General features: G+C 41.1%; 1 protein-coding gene across 3 annotated transcripts in view; it reads right to left on the bottom strand.

Annotated features, from left to right (window-relative positions):
* AFF2 (ALF transcription elongation factor 2) overlaps positions 1–21632 on the bottom strand; it is a 552818-nt gene that overhangs the window by 56392 nt on the left and 474794 nt on the right. The gene's annotated exons all lie outside the window — the stretch shown is intronic.

Genomic DNA, 21632 nt, shown 5'->3' on the forward strand with positions numbered 1-21632 from the left:
TCTGCCATAGAGGCATGGGGAGGGTGGGAAAAAGAGGGGTATACCCGGGATATTGTTGGTGGGGAATGTGCACTGGTAGAGGGGTGGGTGTTTGGTCATTGTGAGATTGTAACGCAAACATGAAATCTTGTAACTATCTCACAGTGATTCAATAAAATTAAAAAAAAATAAAAATAAATAAATAAAATATCAAGATTCTGACCCCAAAAAAAGATTGTAGTCTTGTTAACTAATGCTTTCTCAACCCTAATGTGATACAATTCTCCTGGATATCTCACTAGCATTCAGAATCCAGGGAGATCAGCCTGAACTAGGTCTGCGTTTCACATGTTTCCAGCTGATGCAGTGATGGGTGGACCAAATTGCAAGTTGCAAGGCTGAAACCTTCATAGGACTATATACAGGAAAGTTATTTGGGGACCAATGGTGCATGGTGGGGTGTGTTTTGCTTTGAATTGAATCAGTGAATTTCAAAGTTACAAAGTTATTCACAATTGAGTTTTAGTCATACAATGTTCCAACATCAAACCTTTTGCCAGTGACCACTTTCTTCTTCCAATGTCCCCAGTTTCCCTCCCACACCCCATCCTATCTTCCTTTAGCAACAGGGAAAAGTTGACCACCTTACGAATTTTTTTGGAGGTGTGGGGAGTCCAAATCCAGCGTGTTCAGAACTGGATGTGCCTCTGAGCTCAGGATCACTCCTAGAGGGATTGGTGGGACCATCTAGGGTTCCATGGATTGAACCCAGGTCTGCTGCATGCGAAGTAAGCACCTACCCACTGTGCTATCTCTCCAGCCCGAGCTTTATGATTTTTTAACCTAACCCGATCACATTCCAGTTTTCTTTAGACAACTGATCCTGAAGAGATTTTTTTTTCTGATTTCCCTCTGATTAGCACAGACTTTCTCGAACTTGCATCTTTCTTGCAGCTCTTTCTAACAGCTTTCTTGAAGCTACCTGTCTAAGCTAGCAGCTGACAAAATGCAGAATTCTTTCTTCTCACTGCATTCTTGAGATCACTGCCAGGGGTAAAGGTGGTGGGTCCCCATCCCCACTGCTGTCAGAGTTATATTGTACTGTAGGCCAAGGACTCACACAGCTTCAATCTTAAGGCAGCGATAGTCTTGGCTACCCCATGCGAGTATGGGCTGCATGCCAGGAACTGGATGCAGTACTTTCCCTGCATCTTTTGTTTTAATCACAAAAAAACATGAATTGGGCACCCTCACTTCTTGCATTGAAAATGCCTTCGTACTAAGAAGTATTGAATTGAAGACGCATTTAACGGATCACCCTGTGGATGGGGAATTTCAACATGTGGCTTCAAATAAATGAGCACTGCAAGTCCTCTGGATCTGGTCTGGTGTCAGAACAAGGTACCAGGCACCACAAGGAACCCCACCTTCTCCTAGTAAGCTGCTTAGGGATGGCTAATGATGCATCAGGCCTGGCAGCATTGCAATTTGCATTTGGATAAGTGCATTTAAATATTTTAATGTTTTTGGAAACAAAAGTCATGCTGACTTTTCTGCCATCAGTCAGAACTCTTCAAAGTAGCTGAACCAGTGAAAGACACCATAAACAGTCAAGTAGTTCTGTACCTTTTGAAACTTCATATTTTTTGCCACTTGTCACTTGTCATCCTGTTGATCTTCGATTTGCTCAAGTGGGCGCCAGTAACATCTCCAGTCATCCCTGTCGTGTGCTAGTGCAGCCCAATGATATCTGCTTGTTGCAAGCACAGAAAGAGCCTCAAATCGTTCATTCATGGATTTGATGAAGAAATCTGACCAACTAGTTGGTAGGCAGCCACGAGGTCTTCTGATGTCCCGTGGAATCCAGTCGGTAACAGCTCTAGTCCAGCGGTCGTCTCTGAATCGCATTACATGACCGGCCCATCTGATTTTTGATGCCTTGGAAAATGAGACAGAGTCCCTGATTCTTGACCGTCAACGGAGATCAGAACTCCGGATTCCTTCTCTCACTTGAGTGAGACGTGATACTCCTAGCATAGCTCTTTAGATTCCTCTTTGGGATACCCTAATAGTGTTCTCATCCTGTTTGCATAGGGCCCAGGTCTCTGAGGCATATGTTAGTGCAGGAAGAACGGTGGAATCGAAAAGATGTGCCCAGAGTCAGAGGTTCTTCATTCTCTTAACCACTTCTTCGATGCTCTTGAAGGCATTCCACGCTGCTCTCTTCCTCCTGCGCAATTCTGGCACCAAGTTGTTCCTCATGTTGATTTCTCGACCCAGGTATACATAGCTGCTGCATTCGGAGATTTTCGTTCCATTGAGAGCAAATGGAGCTTCAGGGACCAGTTCGTTTTTCATGAATATCATCTTGTTGAGATTCAGCTGCAATCTGACCTTTCCACACTTGTGGTCAAAGTCGGCCAGCATCTGTGCAGCTTGGCCAATGTTTGGTGTTATGAGAACGATGTCATCAGCGAAGCAGAGGTGGTGTAATTGCCGACGTCTATCTTCACTCCCATTCCTTTCCATTCCAGTCATAGCATGATGTTCTCGAGGGTGGCACGGAAGAGTTTCAGTGAAATGGTATCGCCTTGCCGCACCCCTCTCTTTACATCAATGATCACTTGTTGAATGGTGAGATCCTGGTGGTGAATCCAGAATACAGCTCGTGGAAGATTTTGATATACTAAATTTGAACACCCTGTTTGGCCAGGGCTTCAATGACTGCCTCAGTCTCAACGGAATCGAAGACCTTCTTTAAGTCGATGAACATTAGACAGACACCCCCCGCCCGTGCCCAGGGCTACAACCACCAGTGCCGCCAGCATGCAGACAAGTTCAGCAAGGAGCAGCTGCGCACCATTTTTTAATGAAAAATAAAATGTGAACATCAGGGATGTTACAGCAAACTTCTTTGAACCCTGATAGAACACCAAAGTAGAGAATGAGTACTTGATGGAACAAGAACCATGGAGAGGGGTAGAAGCCCTCAAAATCTTACAATTTAGAATTACATTGGTCACAAATCGTAGGTGGAGTAGGGTATACTTCAGCTTATTGACTTAAACTGAGAAACTGCCTCCATTTTCCTTGGAGAAGACAAAAAGGGCTGGGGATGTACTCAGCAGCCCTGTGAAGCCTCTGCCTTTCTTCCTCACTGGATGTCTTCTTTCCCATCATGCTCAGACATGTCTCTGAACCGGGGCAGTGGGTATCCATCTCCCAATCTCTCCCCAGACCACATTTCTCCTTTGATGTCTCTTAATGCCAATCTCCTCATTGGTATTGTCTGTTACCCGTCATGTTCGCTTTGTTATTTGATGTATCACAGACACTTGATTTACGGGATAGCTTCCAAGGCCAGAGGCTTATCAGCTATACAGGCACACCCTGTAAAGTGTTTGGTGCACTTAAGACACCCAGGAGGAAAGCCGTAACAAAGCTTCCCTATATATTTACAGGGAATAACCTTCCCTATAGATTTATCATTTGATCCTTGGATGTATCAGATATCTACTGCCTAGGCCCCTGTGATCCTCAGGAAATACAGATATTGGGTCAACGTGATCAAACACCTTTTAAACAAAAATCACTTGATAATTGCCCAGCACTGTCACTATCACTCACCTGTCAGAGGAGCACTGCGGGGGTGGCTGGAGCAGGTGCCTTCCCCAGATCTCCTAGTCAAAACCATGGATGTGGCTGAGGGCTGAGTGAGGTGTATGTGTGTGTGTGCATGTGCATGCATGTGTTTGCATGCGTGTGTCTGTGAGTGTGTGAGTGAATGTGCACCTAGCTACTGGAACCGTTTAAGTATCAAGTCTAGCTGAAGGAAATAAAAAGATTTAGGACTTTCATGCAAAATGCAACTTTGAAATCATACAAAAGGCAACCAAAATCTAGAATTAATACAAAAATGCTCCTGTCACTGATCAAATGAGAGAGGATGAAGAAATTCGTGATGAAAACATAAAAGACCATCAAGGTTTTATGGAAAGAAAACCTTATTGTGACTGCACTCATTTGTGGAGTATAGAATAACATCACATGTTGCTGACACCCAAGGACAGTAGATACAAGTGCCAGGGGGATTGCCCCATAGCTGGAAGCCTGCTTCATGAGCGGAGGGGAGAAGGCAGATGGAATAGAGAAGGGATCATTAAGAAAATGATGGCTGGAGGAACCAGTCGGCATGGGAGATGTGTGCTGAAAGTAGATAATGGACCAAACATGATGACCTCTCAGTGTCTGGGTTTCAAGCCATATGCCAAAAGGAGAGAGAGAGTATGGTGAATATTGTTTGCCATGGAGGCAGGGGAGGGTGGGAAAGGGGGTATACTGGGGATATTGGTGGTGGGGAATGTGCACTGGTGGAGGGATGGGTGTTTGATCATTGCGTCACTTTAACACAAACATGAAAGCTTTTAACTATCTCGCAGTGATTCAATAAAATTAAAAAGAGAAAAAGAAAATCTTGTTTCATTTAACTCAGTCACATGTTCTTTTCTTCCTTCCTTCCTTCCTTCCTTCCTTCCTTCCTTCCTTCCTTCCTTCCTTCCTTCCTTCCTTCCTTCCTTCCTTCCTTCCTTCCTTCCTTCTTCCCTTCCTCCCTTCCTCCTCCCTCCCTCCTCCTCTTTCTTTCTTTCTTTCTTTCTTTCTTTCTTTCTTTCTTTCTTTCTTTCTTTCTTTCTTTCTTTCTTTCTTTCTTTCTTTCTTTCTTTCTTTCTTTCTTTCTTTCTTTCTTTCTTTCTTTCTTTCTTTCTTTCTTTCCCCCCTCACTACTTTCCTCCCTCTTTCCTCCCTCTCTCCCTCCCTCCCTCCCTCCCTCCCCTCCCTCCCTCCCTCCCTTCCTTCCTTCCTTCCTTCCTTCCTTCCTTCCTTCCTTCCTTCCTTCCTTCCTTCCTTCCTTCCTTCCTTCCTTCCTTCCTTCCTTCTTCCCTTCCTCCCTTCCTCCTCCCTCCCTCCCTCCTCCTTCTTTCTTTCTTTCTTTCTTTCTTTCTTTCTTTCTTTCTTTCTTTCTTTCTTTCTTTCTTTCTTTCTTTCTTTCTTTCTTTCTTTCTTTCTTTCTTTCTTTCTTTCCCCCCTCACTACTTTCCTCCCTCTTTCCTCCCTCTCTCCCTCCCTCCCTCCCTCCCTCCCTCCCTCCCTCCCTCCCTTCCTTCCTTCCTTCCTTCCTTCCTTCCTTCCTTCCTTCCTTCCTTCCTTCCTTCCTTCCTTCCTTCCTTCCTTCCTTCTTTCCTTGTTTTTTGGGCACATTCATCAGTGCTCAGGTTTACTCCTGGAAGAGCTTAGGAGACCATATGTCGTGCTGGGGATTAAACCCCGATTGGTGTCCTGCAAGGCAAGCACCCTACCTGCTATACTGTTGCTCTGGCACCACACATGTATATTTTCTAAAATAAAATTTCATAATAGCTTCCTTACTGAATATATCTTTGTAATAAATAGGAAATATTTTATAAGCATGAACATTCAATAGCCTAGATCTAAAAAATTGACATGTAATCCCAATGGAATACTACTCCACTATAAGAAAAGATGAAATCAAACATTTTGCTATAGCATGGATGGAATTGGAGGAGCGTCCAAATGAGCAGAAAGACAAATACTGGATAATCTCACCCATAGATGCTACAAAAGTCAAAGAAGCAAGAGGATAGACCATGAAAACAAAACCCAAGATTCTCTAGTCACCAAACAGAGGTTGCCAAGGTTTTGCCAGTATAAAGAAAGTCCTATGGACACTGGTAGAGCAATGTTGGCACCACCTTGGTGGTGAGTATGGTGTGGTAATACTGAATTCCTAAAACATAAACACGTGCACTCTTACAAACCAATGCTATCTCAATAAAATAAGCCGAGGGGTCGCTGGAGATATAGTACAGCAGGTAGGGCACTGTCTTGCACATGGCCAGCACAAGCTCCTTTTCAAACACCTGCCTAAGCCAGGAGTGATCCCTGAATGGAGAACCAGGAGTAAGTCCCAAGCACAGCCAGGTGTGTCCCAAAACAAAACACAAATGTTTAACTGCAACTTTCAGAATTGTGATGTTTAACTCAACACGAGGGAAAGGTACTAGACACAAGCAGCAGACATTGCTTAGACAGCCTCTTTGGGTGGGATCAGGTCACACGCTTCAAATTAGGACACAGAACACTTCTTCACCTCTACCAGAGAACTTTTTTGTTGTTTGGATTCTGGTGGGGGGCGAGGGGGAGAGTGATGTTTTGGGGGCCATACTCACCACTGCTCAGGTTCTACTCTAGACTGTGTATTCAGGGATTGCTCCAGGCGGTGTTTATAGGAACATGCTGTATCGGGGATCAATATATACTGTTTTTACTTCCTTACCACTAGAAACTTCTATGGCTCCATAATTGGAATTTTCGACTTTCTGGTCTTCTGAAACTGTTTCCTATATTGTCATCAGTGGGCTCTGACTGCAAAGCTGACTGACTCCAAACACTCCAACTCCAAACTCTGACTGCCTTTGTAGTTGATCTCAGTGGCGATATGTGGTATCAGGAGATTTCTTGGTTTCAGAGTTCACAATGACTTCCTTGCAGATACACTCTTCTGCTAGATCTTCATAGGTACCTATCACTACCCTGCCTCCCTTGGTACCAGTTGTTTTGTGTTCTGTGTTCGGGCCATACCTGGTGATGTTATGGCTCACTCCTAGATCACCAATTACTTCTGATGGGCCCAGGGACCAAGAGAGGGCATTGGGATAGAATCTGGGTTGACCGCATGCAAGGCAAGCTTCTTGCTAGCTCTCTGCTCTCTTAGAGCCAGTTGTATTTCCCTTTAGTCCTAACTTACCAGTCACTTTCCTCTGTGACCTGTTTCCACATTGTCACCATACTTTTTCCTTGTTCTGTCTGCTGTGACAATTTCCCCTTTTCAATGCTCGCTAAAATCTTTAATTTATAAGCTCAAATCCAAATACCACAAGATCTTTACCAATGAATTTAATACTTGGATAGTTCCCTGATCTGATTTATTTTCACTAACTGCATTACAGTTTACCACCTAATTATTCCTGAATTATTCCAGTGTGCTAACCTTTTTGCCTGAACAATTAGGTGATACAATCATCAATAGTAGGGGCCAGAGTGTACAGTTATTTTGTATATCCTAGGGTGACTATCATGATAACATATATAATTTTCTTGGTATGAAAAATACTCCAAATGGACTTTAATTTAATAGAAAATCAGCACACAAAAGGTCACCTAATAAAGTACAACACCTGGTGCTTAATATAATTTAAGTCTTAGCCTACCCAACACTCAGGTACTCTGACGAAATCAATTATGCAAAGAATCACACATCCTAACATTACTGGAGCCTTTAAACTTGTTGTATGGATGCTGGCCCATTGCAGTACCTCATCCTCTTCAGTGGCACTTCCACTGACAAAAGGTAACTTACTTTGTGGACATTTTTAATATAATAGTTAATGAGAGCAACAGCTGTCAACGAGGCACAGAGTGTGCATACATGCATGAGCATAAGAAATAAATAGCCTGGCTCTTATTGAAAATGAGAACTATATATACACACAGACCTTTCTATTTTAATTAAAATGATAATTCCATCATTCCAATTCGTGTGAAACACGAGATACTCTTGCAATATTATTTTGATACATTCACCAGCCTATTCTACACTGTGGTTGGTATTAACTCCCTTTCTAGCAGATGATTTTTCTAGTGGCATAATTAATTTTCTCCTGGAAAAGGAAAAAGGAAGAAAAAAATTCTATCAATTTGGGATTAAATATGAGGTTGAAGGACTTTCACAAACCTAAATCTCCCAACCCACAGGCACTGCTAATTATGACACATTCACATTAAGAATGAGGTGTTCCCATCCCATGATAAATGGGCTGAAAACACTCCCTAGCATTTACTATAAATCACAAAGGCCATAATAAACAGACAGAAAAAGACAGTTTCTACAAGAATTCACTCCCATTCTTTGCCTTGGATCATCAACGTCATGTTTAAAACTGACATCTTAAATCTTCGACACAGAAGCTCTCTAAGTCAAAAAGTCCCGCTATTCTAAACAGAATTTTCTATGCCTGTTATTTTGAATGACAGAAAAGGAAATACTGGATCTTGAATGTAGTAATGCTATCTGCCTGAAAATCTTGCCTTACAGCTAACACTCTCCCCTCTCTTCAATGTTCATTACATGAGGTCAAGACCAAAGAGAACAGGAGAGGAGATGAGACTTTCTCTGAGCCTGGACAGCTTGTGTGATCTTCAGCCTCACTCATTTCTGATGTCAAGAGAAAAAGTTTCATCATGGCCACCAGCAACAGCATAGCTATGAAGAACAGTTTTATTTCTGCATATGGAATAAAATGCTTACATCTGAATCTAGATTATCAACAACAGAAATGGCAGTCCTGTGTGCCAAATGAACAGAGACCTATGTAAAAGCTGACCTGGAAAGAAATGGAAACAAACTCAGGCATCTCTTCCAGAGCTAGCAGGACAAATAATGATGACTTAGAGGCCAGTTGTCATAAGGATCAAGGTGTTTGGTTTTGTCATTAGGTGAAAGCTGTAATGTAGAGGAATTTGGGAAATGTAGCAAATCCAATAAATTAAAATTTAGAAAAAAGTGATTTAAAGAGCAATTAAAATACCTTTGCTTACTAAAGTTAAGCAAATTATTCTTGTAGCCATAAGTAAATATGGGAGTCTGTATGACCTGAGATTTGTGTCAGCAGCAAATCAAAATACAAGGTACCGTCAGTAAATCCACACTAATGTGTGCTTTAAAACTTAGAGTGAAGACAAGGCATGCTCAACTTTCCAGCATGTGTGTATAAGATGTCCAAAACATGAAAAATATGATCAGTTGCAAACCATATGAGACAAAAACATTTATAGTTAGATTTGACTATCCACGTCAGGGGCACCCCAGAGGGGGGCAGGTGAGAGCCCTCCCTGCCCCAAGGGACCCAGCCCCAGCAGTCAACCTCCACTACCCAACTGCTGCCACGCCCCTGGCTGCTTTCCACATGCTCGGGCTTAGCCTCAGACATGAGTGAAATCCCTTGGAACCCAGGTAATGTAGAACTTTGTGATCTTGGACTCTAGGCTCAATGGGACCCAGGAGCAGAGATCCTCTTATTGATTCCCCCAATCTCCAGCAACCGGGAGTCACACCCAAGCTACCCTATGCCGGCACCAGATAATCTCTTCATCAGTCACCCTCCAGAACTCACTGATGCTTCTCCCAGAAGGGAGCATAAAATGAGGCCCCCATAACCATGCCACTGGACTCTGCATCAGGGGCACTCCAGAGGGGGGAGGGTGAAAGCTCTCCCCACCCCAAAGGACCTAGTCCCAGCAGCTGACTTCTACTACCTAGCTGCTGCCATGCTCCAGGCTGCTTTCCACACCTCGGGCGGAGCTTCACGCATAAGCAAATATATTCCTGGACTGTAGCACTTTAGCACTGTCATCCCATTGTTTATCAATTTTCTCGAGTGGGCACCAGTAACATCTCCATTGTGAGACTCGTTGTTACTGTTTTTGGCATATCGAATATGCCACAGGTAGCTTGCCAGGCTCTGCCATGTGCACGGGATACTCTTGGTAGCTTGCCAGGCTTTGCCATGTGCATGGGATACTCTTGGTAGCTTGCCAGGCTCCGCCATGTGCATGGGATACTCTTGGTAGCTTGCCAGGCTCTGCCATGTGCATGGGATACTCTTGGTAGCTTGCCAGGCTCTCCAAGAGGGACAGAGGAATCCAACCTGGGTCAGCTGCATGCAAGGCAAACACCCTACCTGCTGTGCTATGGCTCCAGTCTAGGCCAGAAATATAGCTCGGTGGTGGAGCACATGCCTTCCATGGGAGAGGCTCTAGGTTTGACACCCGGCACTGCAAAACCAAAATTAAAGACACATGCGAACATCCCCACCCCTCAAACCCCTATGGGACTAGAGTGATAGTACAGTGGATAGGGCATTTGCCTTGCCCTTGGACTACCCGAGTTCAATCCCTGTACACATCATCATAAAGGGAAATGTATATATATGCCTCTCGGAGAGCCTTGCAGGCTACCGAGAGTATCCTGCCTGCATGGAAGAGTGTGGCAAGCTCCCCATGGTGTATTCGATATGCCAAATTCAGTAACCATACCAGTATCATTTCTCTGGCCCTGAAAATAGCCTCCAATTGTTGGGAAAGAAGATTAAGGAAAGGCTGCTAAAATCTCAGAGAGGGGACAAATGGAGACATTACTGGTGCCCATTCGAGTAAATTGATGAACAACGGGATAGCAGTGATACAGTGATTGACTATTTCGTCTGATGCTCTTGATTTCTCAGATTCCAACTTTCCAGGAGCCTGCTCTATGTTACACTGGCATCAGAGGCAAAACAGGTAGATTACTCTACCATTTGGAAACTTGGGCAAAAACATGTGGTACAGAGATAGGTTCCAGGAAAAGAATCTATTCTAAAATGTTTCCTTGGGCTATAATTACATTCAATATGAATTTCATACAACTGTTCCTATATTCAAGATACTTGAATGAGGGAGGCTGTTTGTATGTGTCATACAGCCATTTGCCAACAAAAGCTTGTGAGTGAATGTATATGTGAGTGAATATAAATTTAGGGGCCCAAATCCCAAACTACTAACACCAACAGAACTAAAATAATTAAGCATCAATTAAGATGACTGAATAAGAAGTAAACAATATTTGGGCAACCAGGATCCTTCTGGTGAGCTTCATAATGCTAATTTGAAATAATTTTGATGTTAACTGGTTAAGGCCAGAAATATTGGCTTCTGTCATGTGTTGGGCATTTGTTATTTAATAAACTTAAACTTTAACCCCTATTTGGATTCTAGTCTTGTCTTAATACCACACACAAATATATCTTCACATCTGTCAGAATAAATCAACTCTCAAATTCTCATCATAAATGCAAAGATAAGTTGCATGAATAAGAACACATAAAGACAAAAATCTGAAAGAACTGTAATGATGTGAATATTTTCAATATGTTGACCCCAACTCATTAAAGTGCCAAGGTAAATGTCAACTCCCTAAGTGAAAAATCATGAAAAAATTATAGGCTCCCATTATGTGGAAACAACCTGTTTGTCATCAACGAAGGGATAGAAGAAATGTGCATGTGGGTAGTGAAGTACATAATATAGTGTGTGTACACAAAACATTATTTATATAGTACAATACTATTCAGCTTTAGGGGAAAAGGGGGGGTTGCCATTTTTAACAACATGGATGAACTTGGAGAATTTGATGATAAATGAAATAAGTAACATACAAAGAACAGCTTGGGCTAGAGCGATAGCACAGTGGTAGGGCATTTGCCTTGCATGTGGCTGACCTGGATTTGATTCTTCTGCCCCTTTTGGAGAGCCCGGCAGCTACCTAGAGTATCTTGCCCACACGGCAGAGCCTGGCAAGCTATCTGTGGCATATTCGATATGACAAGAACAGTAACAGCAAGTCTCAAGATGGAGACATTACTGGTGCCCGCTTGAGCAAATCAATGAGCAACGGGATGACAGTGACAGTGACAAAGAACAGTTTATTTGCTCCACTTATATGTAGAATTTAAGGAAAAGTCCAATTTACAGGAACAGAGAGCCTAATGGTGATCACTAAGGGACTGGGAAATGCAAGGAGGAGGGAGGGAAAGAGGGATGCTGGTCAAAGGGTACAAACTTTCAGTTCTAAGATGACTCAGTTCTAGCAATCTAATGCAAAGCATGATGGCATGCAGTTAGTAATAATTTATATCATACACTTGGAATTTCCTAAGACAACCACATCCATTTCCATCTTGGAAGAAGGGCAATTGTGTGAGGTGATGGCTGTATTGATTTGGCTATAATCATTTTGCAATTTTTACGTATCTCAAAACATAACATTACATACCTTATATATACATTTTTGTTAGCCAATCACACCTCAATAATGCTAGAGAAACTGATAGATGTACATTTGGCATAGGACAGTATAAATTATTAATTTTGGACCTTATGGTTTATAAGGAGATATAAGGGTATGACTCATATACATTATTGTTGGGGTATGATTTATATACCTTATTGCTTCTATCCCATATATATCAACTACTTTACCTTCCAGTAGTAGAGATGAGCTAGTACATATATAGCATAGATGATCTTTAACATGTTCAGTAAAATCTTATAAAAAATAACAAAACATAAGATTACTTTTTTTGTTTTCTCTCTTTCTCCTTCTCTCTCCTCATTCATCTATCTTGTTTGAGTATCTTGGTTATAAAAGTCACATTCAACAAAATGCCATATACTTCTAATCATTCCTTAGTCCTAAACTTTATTATAAGATGATTTATGAAAGTACATTTTAGAGATATTTGTAGTACATATTCATTTCTTTTGAATGATTTTGATCATTATAATGGGAGAATATTTTCTTTCCAAATCTGCTCTAAACATTCTGTTTATAACAAAATAATACTTTGAAAAATTAGTAAGTGAAATATTTAAAGGTTCTTAATGTCCATATTTCAAATAGTTCTTAGTTAACTCCTTTCTAGAATGAGCATGGCAATCTTCTATAATTTGAATGTTATTAATGTTGCCATAGAAGGCCAAGATAGGGCACGATATCAACTGAAACATAAAGAGATTTTAATCAATGCCTCCCTTGCTGATTCCTTTCTTGAGAGATTGCATCTTTGGGAGCCCATCTTGTGTTAATTGTGTTTCCAAATTGTACATGGATCTGCAAGAGGAGATCAACTTTTGCTCCGTGTGATTTTACTTTCCTTTAATATGATGGTTTATACACTGTGGTTTATTCATTTATTGGTCTGATGGTTTTTATGAGTTGTGATTCGACATAAGTTCTTTTCTAGTATCATGTTTTATAAAGATATGGAGAATGTAATATAAGTCTGCAACAATTATGGTTATATGCCACACTAGACAATACTGTAAATATGAGGAGAGTCTGAAAAGCTGCTTAGCAAAATGATCTTAATATACCAGGCAGTGTGAAAATGTAAAAGGAATCTATAATGACAACGAAGATTAGCCATTTGCTCTCTAACCTTATTTACAGAAGCAATCAGAGGTATTCAGGTCGAGTTAATGACCCTGTCTCCAATTAATTCAATTGTCTACAAACAACACTGGTGCAGTGGCTGTCTCCAAGTCTGCCACACAGTCTCAGAGGGAATACATAAGACTCCATTAAAAGTGACAATAATAATGCATTTATTACGGAAACACTATTGTATTATAAATAAATTCCTCATGTTAAATTATGCTCCACGCTTTAACAGAAATTCAATTACTGAAATAATAAAAAGATGGTGTATTTGCCAAGTGCCTGGACTATAATTTGGCTGCTTAGTTACCAGCGGTTGGCTGTTTTGCAATTTTTCCTTCATAGACTATTTCTTTTGAATAAATGCCAGACTTTTTCATACAAATTTTATGAACAAGTTGCAAAATGAAATTTTGAGCTTTTGAATCCAATTATGAAAGACATAACTAAATCTATTATTGAAAAAAAATTCTAGGAAGCCCTTTCTGCCGTTGTTCAGAACTGTCTGGTAATTGAGGTAAGCACAGGTGCTGCTCATTATGGACCATTGTGCACCATCTGAATTCTGGGAACTGTGGAATTCAGATGGTTTCAACTCTGTTTGTGTGAATAACAAACAGGCCTGATTCTGTGCTTGTTTGTACAAGCTTGTACACAGCTCATTTGGGACTTCGAAGACACCTGCTTACCCTTTTGAAGCCAAAACAGTATCATTTATGTTCTGGCTATCCTTTCGATGACAATTTTGCAAAAGCAACAGATTTTATGCTCTCTGTTCATTCTGACCACCTCCTTCACCAAGTAGTAACTTCAAAACACCCTTGCCTTCCGAAAGAGAAAAAAAAAATACCAGTTGTGTCTAGGCAACTGCAATCATTCATTGACAGGAGGTATAAGATGGAGGTATAGGACACGGAGGTATAAGACACGGGTAGATCAGAAAAAAGCCGCCTTTCACAGGTAAAGTTGTCTTTGATAAACCAGTTGTCAAAAGAAAACTGGAATGATTGGACAGAGGCTTTATTTCTGTATTTGCATTTTGGAATGGGAGAGCTCCCCAACCCCCAACTCACCCCACAACACCTTTTTATCTTTTTCCTTTTTTATTGTTTCTGAGCCACATCCAGTGGTGCTCAGGGTTTACTCCTGGCTCTGTACTCAGGGATCACTCCAGGTGGGATTCGGGGGACCATATGTGGTGCAATGGATCCACCTCAGGCAGAGTAGGTGTGAGGCAAGTGCCCTCCTTACTGGATCATATTTTGTTGTTATTTTATTTTATTTTATTGAATCACCGTGAGATAGATACAAGCTTTCATGTTTGGGTTACAATCTCAGAATGATCAGACACCCATCTCTCCACCAGTATATATTCCCCACCACCGATATCCCGGGTATACCCCCCACTTTCCCACCCTCCCCCTGCCTCCATGGCAGACAATATTCCCCATACTCTCTGTCTACTTTGGGGCATTATGGCTTGCAACACAGACACTGAGAGATCATCATGTTTGGTCCATTATCTACTTTCGGCATGCATCTCCCATCCCAACTGGTTCCTCCAGCCATGATTTTCTTAGTGATCCCTTCTCTATTCCATCTGCCTTCTCCCCTCCGCTCATGAAGCAGTCTTCCAGTGATGGGGAAATCCTCCTGGCCTTTGTATCTACTGTCCTTGGGTGTCAGCTCATGTGGTGTTATTCTATACTCCACAAATGAGTGCAGTCCTTCTATGTCTGTCCCTCTCTTTCTGACTCATTTCTCTGAGCATGATACTCTCCATGTTTTGGATCATATTTTGGCCCCTTTTTTGTCTCCCCCACACCAGTGCCCATATTTGTTTTTCTAATGTCTGTCTTGGACTGCAGCGATAGAACAGTGAGTAGGGTGTTTGCCTTGCATGCAGCCAACCTGGGTTCAATTCCTTCATCCTTTTTGGTGAGCCCGGCAAGTTACCGAGAGTATCCCGCCTGCATGGCAGAGCCTGGCAAACTACCCGTGGCGTATTCAATATGCCAAAAACAGTAACAACAAGTCTCACAACGGAGCCGTTACTGATGCCCACTTGAGCAAATCGATGAACAACAGGATGACAGTGCGACAGTGCTATAATGTCTGTCTCATTGTCCTTCCACCCAGCTATATCAGGGCAAACAGAAAACATTAGTTGAGTTGAAGGTGCACAACATGTTTACTTGATGTATGTATAAATTATGAAATTAGCACATTAATATGGTTGGTTAATAAGGTTAGCCTGTTAATAAGGTCAGTTAATATCTATCACCTCACGCAATTACAGTGCATGTATATGTACCCAGCACATTAAAGATCTGCTCTCAGTCCTAATGTTTTCAGACAGTTCACCTGATGGCAGGGGACTTTATAATCATTTTTCTTGCTGTAGAATGCAGCAGAGAAACTACTCTTCAAGGTGGTTTCCTATCTGACTCCACAGGGCTACAGGCCTGGCTAGCAGACATTGGCTTACCTGGCCGCCCCCGAAGGCTGTAGTCTTTACTTTTGTCCTGAGCTTCTGAGAAACATCACGTGAATGTTCTAGCCCTGAAATAGCATCTCCGTGCTGTAACTAAGTTTAATTATTCAATGACTGCATTTTCTGTTGCTTTACTGGCCTTACCTGCTGTAAAGAGAATGCCCAGAAAATATGCTGTAACAAAGCAGTAGTTCTGTGGTACAGGAGAAAAACAAATCTGATGGACTCCTATCTTCACCTCCAATTCTGGGTCCTTCTGACTGTAGTTCCAATTCCTGCCCTTTAATGAGTAGGTATCCTTAGTCTAGGAATCCTTATGCTACATACATATATTTCATGTGAGTGCAGGGAAATATTTACAATATAGAGAATAAAAAGGAAAATGCAAAGGAATTATGGATGCAAGCTTGTGGGTGTGAAAACTCTGACCAGGAGACATGTCCATTCAGCCACAGTGTTTGTAGAACATGGAATTTGTTTCTGTCTAGCAAACACATGTCAAAGTCCTCAAGATGTTTAAAGATGAAGTAGAGTAGTCAATCTATGTCCATGTGGAACTGCATAATGAAATATTCTCAGTGCACTGCATAGTTGACGCTGTTATACTTTTGTTTACCTTGTCCATCAGGTAGTGATGGTCATGAAAATGCTTAATAAAGCCAATCAAAGTATTGATCAGCTAAAAGTAAGTTCCTGCATGTCAGGTGTTAACTATGACTAATGTGACTGGACAGTGCCCCATAGAAGGAGCACTGGAATCTTACCTTCCCCCTTATTATTATCACAGATAGTGCAAGGTAAAGCTCTGCTGGAAGAGAAATAATTTGGAAACCCTCACAGACAATATTCTACTGTGTGTCTCATTTGCACTTAAAAAAAAGCTGCCCTACAGACCTTATGTACTTTTAAGATTTATCTGAAAGATACATGAAGACTTCCAGCCAAAAAAATGTACATATTTAATGGAATTAGATCTCAAGGCAAGAAAATGTCAAAAGAAAAGGCAAAATATTAAAGCAAGTGTGAGGTGTTCCTTTTCATAGATTTCCTGCTTTGATAAATATCTTCTGGGATGTCATTTACTAGAAATTCATGATCTTACAAAATGAAAAGAGGGGTATAAAATATACTCTCTTTATTGCTGAAGTAAGTTGCTATTTTCACATTTCTCTCTGAAATATGCTTTTGTCAGCCAGACGCCTTGATATTTGCCTTTATATCTGCCTTTTTATCATTCTTATTGAAAACATGGCAATTATTATGAAATACTCAAATTACAGGCAAGCTTCTAATTACCTGGCAGGGACAGAGCAAGGGTTTTGCACTTATTCAAAGCCCTCATCTCATTTTCTGTGAAGGGGAGGGGGCGATTTCACCTGGAAGAAAGATCAAAGGATTTCGGGGTGGTCTTCCATGAGATTACTATGAAAGGCCAATGTGTTCTTAAATTGTGTATGAATTGAGAGGAGAACACAATTCCTTCTGAACATCAGCGCCTGGACTAGAGAATGGGAGAAATATGCAATTTGGACTTTGGATTGTATTAAAATCATGGCGATTCCTTATCTATATAGATTTTTTTGTGTTTCCCCTAATCAATATAGATTTAAACAAGAAAATGTAAACTTGCTATAACTATCACAATAATATAGAACTCATAAACTCCATAGAAATCAAATTTCAAGATATATTCAATTCCTCTCTCCAATAAGTTTGTTTGCTGCTTGATCCAAGAACAAACAATAAAACCTTGGGTTTTATGAACTTAATATATGCTATGACTTATCTAAGGTTATACAGCTGATAAGTGACTAGAATAAAACAATTCCACTTTGGGTTGTTTTTCTGTGTGTTTGTTTGGCAGAAACACACTGAAAAGCTCTGTTCAGTTTCAGCCATTCATCCATCCAAAGTTTTATTACCAGATAGACTATTGGAAAAAAAAGGTGCCAAGGGGCTGGAGCAATAGCACAGTGGGTAGGGTGTTTGCCTTGCATGCAGCCGACCCGGGTTTGATTCCCAGCATCCCATATGGTCTCCTGAGCACTGCCAGGGGTAATTCCTGAATGCAGAGCCAGGAATAACCCCTGTGTGTTGCTGGGTGTGATCCAAAAAAAACGTGCCAAAATATTAAAAGAATTATTATTGAGATATTTTTTTGCTTTCCGGGTCAAACCCAGCTCTGCGCTCAGAGATTACTCCTAATAATGCTCAGGGGACCATCTCCGGTTCTGGGGACTGAACCCAGGTTGGCAGCATGTAAGGTAATTGCCATACCCATTCTACTCTCTCTCAGGCCCCACTCCGATTTTGTGAAATACAAACTTTGAAGAGGCAAATAGGCTTCTAATAATTTCATAACAGCCCAGATGAATCATAGTATGATGGAATAGTGTATCCTTAGCAGATTTTAGGAATTTATAAATTATTGTTCTGAAGAACTGTGGCAAAGCGGTAGTTGAGTGACTCAATCAAGCTCCTAACTCTCACTTGATAAGATTGCCTGTGGCCAACTTGCTTATTTGGTAGATAGGAGATGATGAGTATAGAGAAACCAGGAAGAGAAAAGATCCTATATTTCAAACAGCCAGCTATTTTCTTCTGTAAATTTACTAGTAATCATTGACAGACAAGATATTTGACCAATATAATGGTCTAAAAATGTAACAGTGACAACACAGTATGTGTGCATCATGTGTGTGTGTGTGTGTGTGTGTGTGTGTTTAAAGCAGAGAGTCTGACTTCATATATCTAGGGTCATAGGTCATGGATTTTATAAGTTTTATAAGTGATTCTGATGTACATCAAAACTTTATAGCTGCTGGCCCAAGATAAATGTCTTATCTGTTTGAACAGTTCCCCTCCAATACTTCTGTTGGATGACATCCTCCTGACCCATTAGAATACCACTAAAATAGTGAGATGGAAGATTTTGATTAGGGGCGACTCAGGGGCAGTGATGGTCTTGGACACTTCGGTGAAGGTGCAGTAAATGTTCATCAGAGAATAAGAAAGTTAACACTACAATAGTTAACTATGACTACAATATGGTTATAATAACCATATTAATGAAACTACAATAGAAACATATTTCCATGGTGTCTCTGTTAGTGTTATCATGACTGTTATATTTGTATGGATTATGTAGTTAAAATAAGTTATTCAATTAAATTCTTTGAATCATTTTTCACTTTTGTAGTTTTCATCTCCCTCTCCAATCAACCCATCAGCATTTTTTCTGTTTTCCTTTCAAAATATATCCTTATTCCATCCAGCCACTTTACCACCTCAGCCCTTTGCCATACCATTGCCAACCTCACATGGATTATTACTCGAGTCTCTGCTTCTACCTCTACCCTATAATCATTTCTCACTAACCATAATGTAATGTTATTATAACACAAGTCATATCAGATCTCTCCTATGTTCAAAATACTCACAACACACTTATATTCAAAACCATTTTTTCAATACCTCTACAAGCTCTTGTTCAATGGTTCCCAGTGAACACTCTGACCTCCTCTGAAAACATTCTCACTCCTACATGTAGAGGCAGTTTTATCTGAACCATATTCTTTAGTGTTTCTAAGGCATGCTCCCGACTCATATCCCTTGCATGTGCTATTTCTCTTCCTGAAATTATATCCCCAGATTTCTATAAGATCTCACTTATTTTAGATCTTTGCTCAGATGCCAGTGTAGGATAACATAGCTCAGGTAGTTTAGGTTTATTGGGTTACTCCCATTAAGGTGCTCCCATTCCTCTGTGTTTATTTGTAGCTTCTTTCTTAGTGTTCTGTTGACTTGTAAATATTGTTTTTCTCTTCTCCTTGAGTCCTTTGCATAGTTTATTCAGAGCCATGTCCTTTTTGTATGGACACAGAAAGACTTAGCAAATGCTATGCTTTTGTAACCCGGGAGTCATTTGACTCTACATGATATTTTCCTCCTGGGCATCTGTTCTCTCAGCTAAGCCTCAGCTGCCCTTACTTTCTAGCACCCCCAAAACCAGGGTCCCGACAAGGGACGAGATGGACCCAGGGCAAGTGGTGAGTTGTGTGCTACCCTGGCATGGAGATGGGCCTGGCCAAAGTGCCTAATGCTTAACTATAAGTCAAGAGCTTGATCATGGACAAATGTTGTCATGATCCAAACAGTCATAACTAGATTTGGACCCTGCTAGGGTGAGGAATGATTAATCTGGCCTGAGTGCTGTGGTCTGAGTCTGTGGCAAGATGTTCCCAGGAGAGCTGCCTTGCAAACCTCAATGTATCTCTTGCTATGTCCATACAAAAATAACTAGTATTAACATGTTAATGAGTGCTTGGACTAATGAAAGGAGAAAAACACCTTAAGAGTCTGGAAGGGCTTTGGAATGCCCTGCCCTCAGGAAGGGCTTTCTTATGTTGATTTTGCTACCTGGCAGTGTGTAACTGGGGGCAAGGGCGAGAGAGGAAAAAGGGAAGATCTGCAGTAGACCAAGAGAGAGGATGGAGCCGGGAACGTGGGAGATGAGAAAGATGGAAGATTGAATAAACGGTAACTAATCAGCAACCAGCTTGGTCCTCGTTCTTCCTTCCATCACCTACCCTTGACCAACAGCCATACACAGCGGTTCCAGACCACCGAACGCGGGCGGTGAGACAGACCCGTCCGGAGAGCCCGCCAGTGCACACCCCTCAGCCCCTCAGCGTGCTTTAGTTTTTTACATGCCAGCTCCCAGTGAAACTTTCCCTGAGCAACTTATTTCAAATTTCACCCCACCTCTCTCTAGCATTCTTTGCTGATTTGTTTCTCTCCATAAAACCACCTCCTTGGAAAATGAATGAATGAATTAATTGGTGGCACACACCCAGCAATGCTCATGGATTACGCTTGGTTCTGCACTAGGAATCACTCCTGGCAGTGCTCAGAGGACCATATGGGATGTTGGGGATCAAAACCAGATTGGCCTCATGCAGAGTGAGTGTCCTATTTGCTGTACTATTACCAGGCCCCCTCTCTGGATATTTTATAATTATACATCTATGTCATTTATTGTCTGCCTCTACCAAATAAAATAAGAACTCCATTTGGGAAGGGTTTACTTTGAAATATTTTGCTTCCTACTATATATTTAGCATCTAGAGTAGTTTCTGGCATCTAGTAGGTGTTTTATAAGTGTTTAATGCATGAGTAAGTGTTGAAGTATGTGTTTTGTGTATTAGGTAAATTTGACAGATCCAGTAGCTAATAAAGACAATGATTAATAAGATGCTAGAGGAACAAAAGTGTCTGTTTATTGAGGAGCTAATTTGTGCCAGGAACTTTGTGCACTACATACCTATGTTTTAGTAAGTGATGGACCACATATACAATGGTGATACCAATAGGTAATTCCATGTATCCTAGATGTATGATAGCCTATATGACCAGCATTTCTTAATGAGGAGACATATGATTTCATATTTAGTGATTCCCAAATGATATTCCAAAAGAGAGATACTGGTGAAAACTTGAATAAATGGGGGATTATAACATTACACTAGGGGGTCAACCTTTATTATTTGAGGGACACCAGAAGGAAACAAGATTAGAAGGTGGTCTTGGTCAGAAAAATGCTGAAAAACACTGGTCTATACCTTTTATGTGTGTATAATTACACTATATGATGTTTTTAAGTGACAGAATGCCTGATGAAACATTTTTCAGAAAGCATTTTGTTCCTAATTGATGCATGGCCATAATTGTCATGTTGTCTTAATACTCACAGTAATTTTCTGAAATGATAGAAACACTTATGGAACCCAGATACATCCAATTGGAGGTATCTGAGTTTGATGCTGGTGGTGGGGAGAAAAGGTTCCATAGAGTACTGGATCCAGGTTTCCACACATCGAGGCCCAGGCAGCTTAAGAGTGCTTGTACAAAATCACGTAGCTAACAATTAGAAAACCTAGCAGAAAATCCAGGCATGCCTGGCTCCAGAGCTCTTCATAAGATAGAGAAGAGAACAACAAAAAGAGGGGTAGACATTCACATGCAGGTCATTTGTTCTAAGCTTGAAGATGA

Source organism: Sorex araneus, chromosome X (assembly GCF_027595985.1).
Source record: "Sorex araneus isolate mSorAra2 chromosome X, mSorAra2.pri, whole genome shotgun sequence".
Taxonomy (NCBI): Eukaryota; Metazoa; Chordata; class Mammalia; order Eulipotyphla; family Soricidae; genus Sorex; species Sorex araneus.